At 34.7% G+C, this 6447-nt stretch overlaps 1 long non-coding RNA gene across 1 annotated transcript; it reads left to right on the top strand.

Moving 5' to 3' along the window:
• The first annotated feature begins 3517 nt into the window (after positions 1 to 3517).
• Positions 3518 to 4770, top strand: LOC124274905. The gene is made up of 3 exons (XR_006898067.1): positions 3518 to 3770; positions 4005 to 4139; positions 4676 to 4770. It is a non-coding gene; the product is annotated as an uncharacterized LOC124274905 (long non-coding RNA).
• Positions 4771 to 6447: the final 1677 nt, after the last annotated feature.

Below are 6447 nucleotides of genomic sequence, written 5' to 3' on the forward strand. Positions count from 1 at the left end.
TTTTGGTATTTATTAGCTTGATGTTAGCTCAGAAATCTAGTTCTTTGAAAACACAAGTGTGTATTTACATACAGTAGGTTTCTCAATATGCAGGTTAGAATTGGCCTCAGACAAAACATAACTGTAAGAGGCGATTTATTGCATCTAGGGGTCAGGCTCGTCCACATGGTTCATGAATGTTTTTGGATCCCATTTGTAATTCCGAAAACTCCTTTGTCTGATAAACTGAAAACTGTGGTGCAAAAGAAAAGAAGAGAATTGAATTTGAAAAGACAATATCAGGAATGCAGATATGTTTATTATTAGCATTATGAAGCCATAGACTCAACATGAGAACGTTGTTTAATGCAACAGGTCGGAATGCTGCAACAATATCATGATATTCTGACTATTGCTAAAAGCGGCGCAAAAATAAACTCACTCACTCACTCACCACCTTGTACTACCACGGAGATACATTTCTTGTGAGTTCTATTAACCTTGTGAAGTAAGTTTTAAAATACAGTTGTTCATTACACCACATTTCTTTGTTGTTTGTTGGTCTCGAACCTAGTTCTGATTCTACGTTAACTTTTTATTTTGGGAATCAAAATAACTTGTTCAAATCGTTGTGGGTCCTACCGTTTCTACCAGAATTACTGCAGTCCGTTTTATAACCAGACTGTTGCAACAGGTCAGGCCACTTAACAAATTAGTGTAAGAATAAATCATGCTGCAGAAATGAAAACATGTAGAGGATTACAAATTCGTGACAAAATGCTTCTTCTTTTCCCAGGACGTCAGATCTGTCTAATGAAGGTTGATATAGAATCGCTGAGCAGCTTATATTAGAAGAAGTTCCAAGGCGTCAGTTTTTAACTTTTTGTGATGTATTGATGTTTTGCGACAGTGATTGATTGATATCCCCACTTCAATAAACCCTTTATTGCTAAAATGCAACAACCAGCTGATTATTCAACTGCTGCCATCAATCACAGTGACATTATCGGGGTTGTTTGAATGTTAATTAAGGATTAAAGGAATGTTTTTTTCTTTGTTTGTGGTTCTAGACCTCGCTTTTATGTCCTCAGTTCATCTTGAATTCAATAATTATTGCATGCATGATTCACTTAGCATCCTGAGTCAAACCTGGGAACAGTTCTGGACCAACCAACAGCTTTACATTCATTAAAATCAGTTTTCACAATGTTTTTAGAAATTGCTCTAATTTTTTATTGAGCTTCTCATCTGTGTTTTAGAGCACGCTTGCAATCAATTTGGTGTTACTTTTAACAAGTGGATATAATTTCTCTTCCACGACCTATTCCACGAGGAATAAATAAGCGTTACTGTTATCAAATGTTTCTATGAATTCCTGGTTGACAAACGTTGAGTTGTGTGTCGCTTACCTGCAGACAACCAACAAACATGGCGTGTGAATATGAAATTATGTTTATTTACAACTGCATCTAGCTCAAATTCTCAAATTGAATAAAGACATTTGGCTGCAATTTGCAAAGATCGGATCAGCAATTTGTTCTTTTTTCTCCCAAGAATGGGTATGTTTGCAACGTGCTGAACATGTGTCTTACTGTCAATGGGTTTGGTGTGTTTAGTTGGGTTGCGCTTTCTGGGAGAAGTTCCATTCACTGGTGTTGAGCCAAACCAGTTTGACTGTGCCAGAACTGTACTGTCACTTGGGCAGTCACAGGCTTGGCCTGTGATTAGGCTTTTATTGTTCTCTGGGGCGACATGATTGTTTTTGTCATGTGGGGTCACTGCTTCAAACTTTTGCTGATTAGTCAGCCTATTTCCCCTTTCTGCCAGTGAGCACATTCTCTGCACAAGATCACATAGGGTAAGTTCATTTGTTACATTATCTGGAATCTTAGGTTTGGTTATTTTGTATTTTAAGCATTGTTGTATATATGTAGTATTTAGGTAGTAGTGCATTATATTGTAAGGTAGGTTTAATTCAACTTACGTGTGTATTTAACAGAGGTATATGCCAAGTGACCGTATAGGATATATATGGTCATTTTGTATGTGTAAAAGGGTTAAAAGTATCCTATGTATGATGCATGTATGTATATTATTTTGGGAATGTATAATGTAATCTGTACATGCTAACGTAAGTGTACCATAAATATTATCCTATAGATATATAGTATATTTATTTGTGCAGGGCTTATCACTTCACATCTATGACCTATTCCAGCCTGCGTCCCTGAGACGAGGTTATATATTTATGTTCAATTGCATGTGTATGATCTTTATATAAAGTGTAATATGTTTTATCCCCGGATTTGTAAAGTATACAGAAATGAACTGTAAATCTTAAAAGTGTTTTAAGTAATACCGTTATCTTGCCATGATGTTTATGATTGAATTATGTATGTTTTAGGGCAGATCTGGGCCCCGTTCCTCAAAGCGATTGTAACACTACAATAGTTGTAAATCATTACAATCCAATTGTAACTTTAACTTACAATCACACAACCGTTCCTCAAAGCAATTGTAAATTACAATAGTTGTAAGTTACAATCACTTCCGTAAGTTGCTTATGACCGTCTGTAACTTACTTACGATCGATTGTTGTGTATGAACAAGATGGCAGCGTTTGCTGTAATTCATAAACAGAGGACACAGAAATTTGGCCCTGAGAGGATATTTCGAGACCGTAGTCGCATTCTTGATGTTTACAGTGACGCTGTAATATTTTCAAGGTACAGAATGACGAGGGCTTCCATTCTTAAACTGGTAAGCATGCTAGAATCTAGGTTGTCCTCGAACACCCAGCGTTTACATGCAATCTCGGTAGAAAACAAGGTTTTGATTACTTTGCGATATCTTGCGAAGGGCGGATTTTTCTCCGAGCTTGGAGATATCCATGGCACCGCAAAGTCAAGTGTATGCAGGGTGATTCACCCAACGATCAGAGGAATAATTGAGGTATTGAACAATATACATTTTCCTACTGTCGAATCAGCACCCATTACCATGATGGGCTTGTATGAGATCAGTGGCTTTCCAAAAGTGTTAGGATGTGTTGATGGAACTCTCATACCGATCAAGCGTCCCCATCGACGTCGAGCAAGCATACGTTTGCAGGAAGGGCTACCATGCCATCAACGTACAGGGGATCTGTGACCACACACTAAGGCGAGTATTGTTTACAGTTACAAATGTATACGTAAACAAAGCAAAATCGTCAAGTACTCCGATTTATTTGTGATAATGTCACCTTGAAAAAACGTACACTACAAACATCTTTCGCTGTTGTGGTGTGAGGAGTTTAGTGGATGAGGAGATAACTCTAAATCTATTTCCTGTCTATGATGACAAGAATTTAAATAAATAAGCGTCCATAAAATATTAATTGTCTTAGTAATTAAAGGAATATTTATGGAAACAAATTATTGTGAAATATTCATACGTATCAGTGCATTTGTATTCTTATGAAGGATATATTTTCAATTTGCTATCATCATATTTTTTTAAATTTTATTAGTAAAATACTTTGTTATAATAATACGTGTATGCATTATAAATTTCCAACAAGAAAAAATTACCTGCCTTTCAGCACATATAGATTTCACATTCGTTTACATCTGTTACAAACACTGATTTACACATAATGACATAATTGAATTTGTTTTAACTTGCAGATTCAGCAATGCAGTTGCAAAATGGCCAGGCTCAAGCCATGACTCCTCTATATTGAACAACAGTCAAGTTGCAGAGCTCCTTGACACTGGGAACTTGCCAGGGGTATTGCTCGGAGACTCGGGGTTAGTATCATTTATCTCAAACAAAATATTCTGTGATACTATTTACAGAATCTTCCATCTGACTAACCCCCAAAATGAGAGTAACCAATAAAGTTGGATAAAAATTACACATTTCACAATATATTAAATAATTAAAGGAAATACTGAAATAGTTGAATATTTTTTGTATATTGTTGGTAGATTTGCTACTAAATGACTTGTGATTACATGTAAAAATTGTATATTGTTCCACAGTTACGGATGTAAGCAATGGCTCTTGACCCCAGTACTGGAGCCAAGAAGCAAAGCAGAACAAAAGTATAACACCGCCCACATGAAAACTCGCAACACCATTGAGAGAGCTTTTGGAGTATTAAAATCCCGGTTCCGGTAACAATGTTTGTTCCCTTATTCAAAAGAAATCATGTCATTAACATCAACTGTTTAGGAGAAAAACATCACAATTTGTTATTGTTATTGAGTATTTGAATTCTAGTTAATTAATGGACTCGGCAATCGGCCATTATAATGTTTATCGATTTAGTAACATAACTATTTTATAACAATATTTCTGTCATGTTACAAGTTTGTTAAATCAATATAGAAAGATAATCAGATTTGATTATCTTCCAACAATGAATGAATAACTTGAAAGGACCACACAAAAAGAAATGTCTTGGATATTGTTATATTCTCAAGTAACAAGGTAACATAAATCAACAATTTGACATAGAATTTATAAGAAATGGTAACATATGTAAATGACCTTATTGGTCTGATGAAAAAGGGTAAACGACTCCAGTTGAAGGTCATGGTAAATGTTGCCATTAGGCTGGTAAGAGATATAATGAATCTGTATGGTAAAAGGATACTTTTATTGTTCCTATTCAATTCATGGATCTGCATACAGAATTGTTTATCAACAGATGTTTACACAAAACGACTGGTTGCCTGCCATTCAGCACTGACAAGTGTTGTAAAGTAATTATCGCGTGCATGAAGCTTCATAATTACTGCATGGATGAAAGAGTGCCACTACCAGAGGTACATGAGGAGCATGAAGACCCTTCTCTTCACCACCTGGCGACAGATGTCATCCATGCCAATGATGGACTCTCACTCAGAAACAAGATCATTCAACAAGTATTCAGCCAGTGGTAAGTATGTTGTTTTGAATGGTATGTCTAATAATAGCTCAAATAAATACTAGCATTACAGAATTAAGATACATGACAATTTCAGAGTTAACAGAATTTAAGTCAATGAATTATTCCCAAAAGAAATTGGTTCTCAAATTATTATTTTATCTAATTCACTTAAATGAACTTAAAATGAACATTATATTTTCTTAAAACAACTTACATGTATTATTTTTGGCACATATTCTGGTTTACATATACTACCCATCAAAAGTTTAGACTCACTTAAAGCACTCACTATATGTTATGTATATGTATGTGGTTACATCGAAGATGAATTGCTCCACCAACTTGGGGGAACCAACTGAAAACCTTATGCAGATGAATTGCACAAGGATGATGCTTCAAATTGCGAAAGGCATGAGCAAATGTCGTGCATGTGAACAGATTCGTTTTGGTGTAAAGTTTTGTTAAGAATTCGCCAATTTTCACAGATTTTAATCATTTACTGAACTCATGACAATAATCTTTTCAATGTTACGAATATGTTTTACAATACACCAGTTCATAACTAAACAGTACCTTTAAACAGTATGGAATATTTTGCAAAAAGCTAGTTAAGAACAGTGGACAAGTAAGTGGCTACATTTACACTAGTGAGTCTAAACTTTTGATGGGTAGTATATATCAAGACAATGTAAATATGAAACTTAAATTTACAGATGCTGGTCAAAATACACTTATAATATAATGGACAGATTCATTTGGAGTACAAGATATCAATGCATTTCTTGTAAGGTCCATAACATTAAATGCTATGAAACAACTTCTTCAGGATAACAACTAATGCAATGGAAATAATTGCCTTGAATATTAGACTATTACTTTCCTTTAAAAAGTTCATTTTCCGTATCAAAACAAATTGGATATCCATGCAAGGAACATGGGAATTTGGGATGAAAGAGAATTGATATGCAAAAGTGGATTAAGTGGTTACCGGTAAGTGATACATGCTTAAATTAACTCTGACTTCATGTACATTACTAGTACATAGATGCTGCTCTTCTGTTAGTAAGCATTCTCCTGACGAAGGGACAAGGAAAAGCCCTGAAATGTTGTGTACAATAAAGAAGAAGTTGACATCCATAATATTTTTGGTATTTCTCTGCAAAATATACACTCTAAAATCACAAAATATCTAAACTCTAAAACAGAGAAGGTATCCCCAAATACAAAAAAAATAGAACATGTGCATGTTTGCAGAGATATTGTATTATGCATATTGTACTCTGGTTTGATTTTCTTACTTTATGTACTGGGCATTTATCTGAAAGTTCAGACACCGTAAAGTGAAATTTTTAGCAGTCAACTCCATTATACAAACAATGTCAGGGTTTTGTATATTTTCACAGTAGATATTGTACAATTTGCTACATTTATGTACTCTCATGTATTCCTAACATGACAAATCTGGCAATTAGGAACTATTTATATTTATTATTAAACTGAAATGAAAATAACTACTGGAAAGGTTAGCTATTTCCTTCAAATAACTACAA

This window comes from Haliotis rubra, unplaced genomic scaffold (genome assembly GCF_003918875.1).
Source record: "Haliotis rubra isolate DU_JTF1 unplaced genomic scaffold, ASM391887v1 Scf1956, whole genome shotgun sequence".
Classification (NCBI taxonomy): domain Eukaryota; kingdom Metazoa; phylum Mollusca; class Gastropoda; order Lepetellida; family Haliotidae; genus Haliotis; species Haliotis rubra.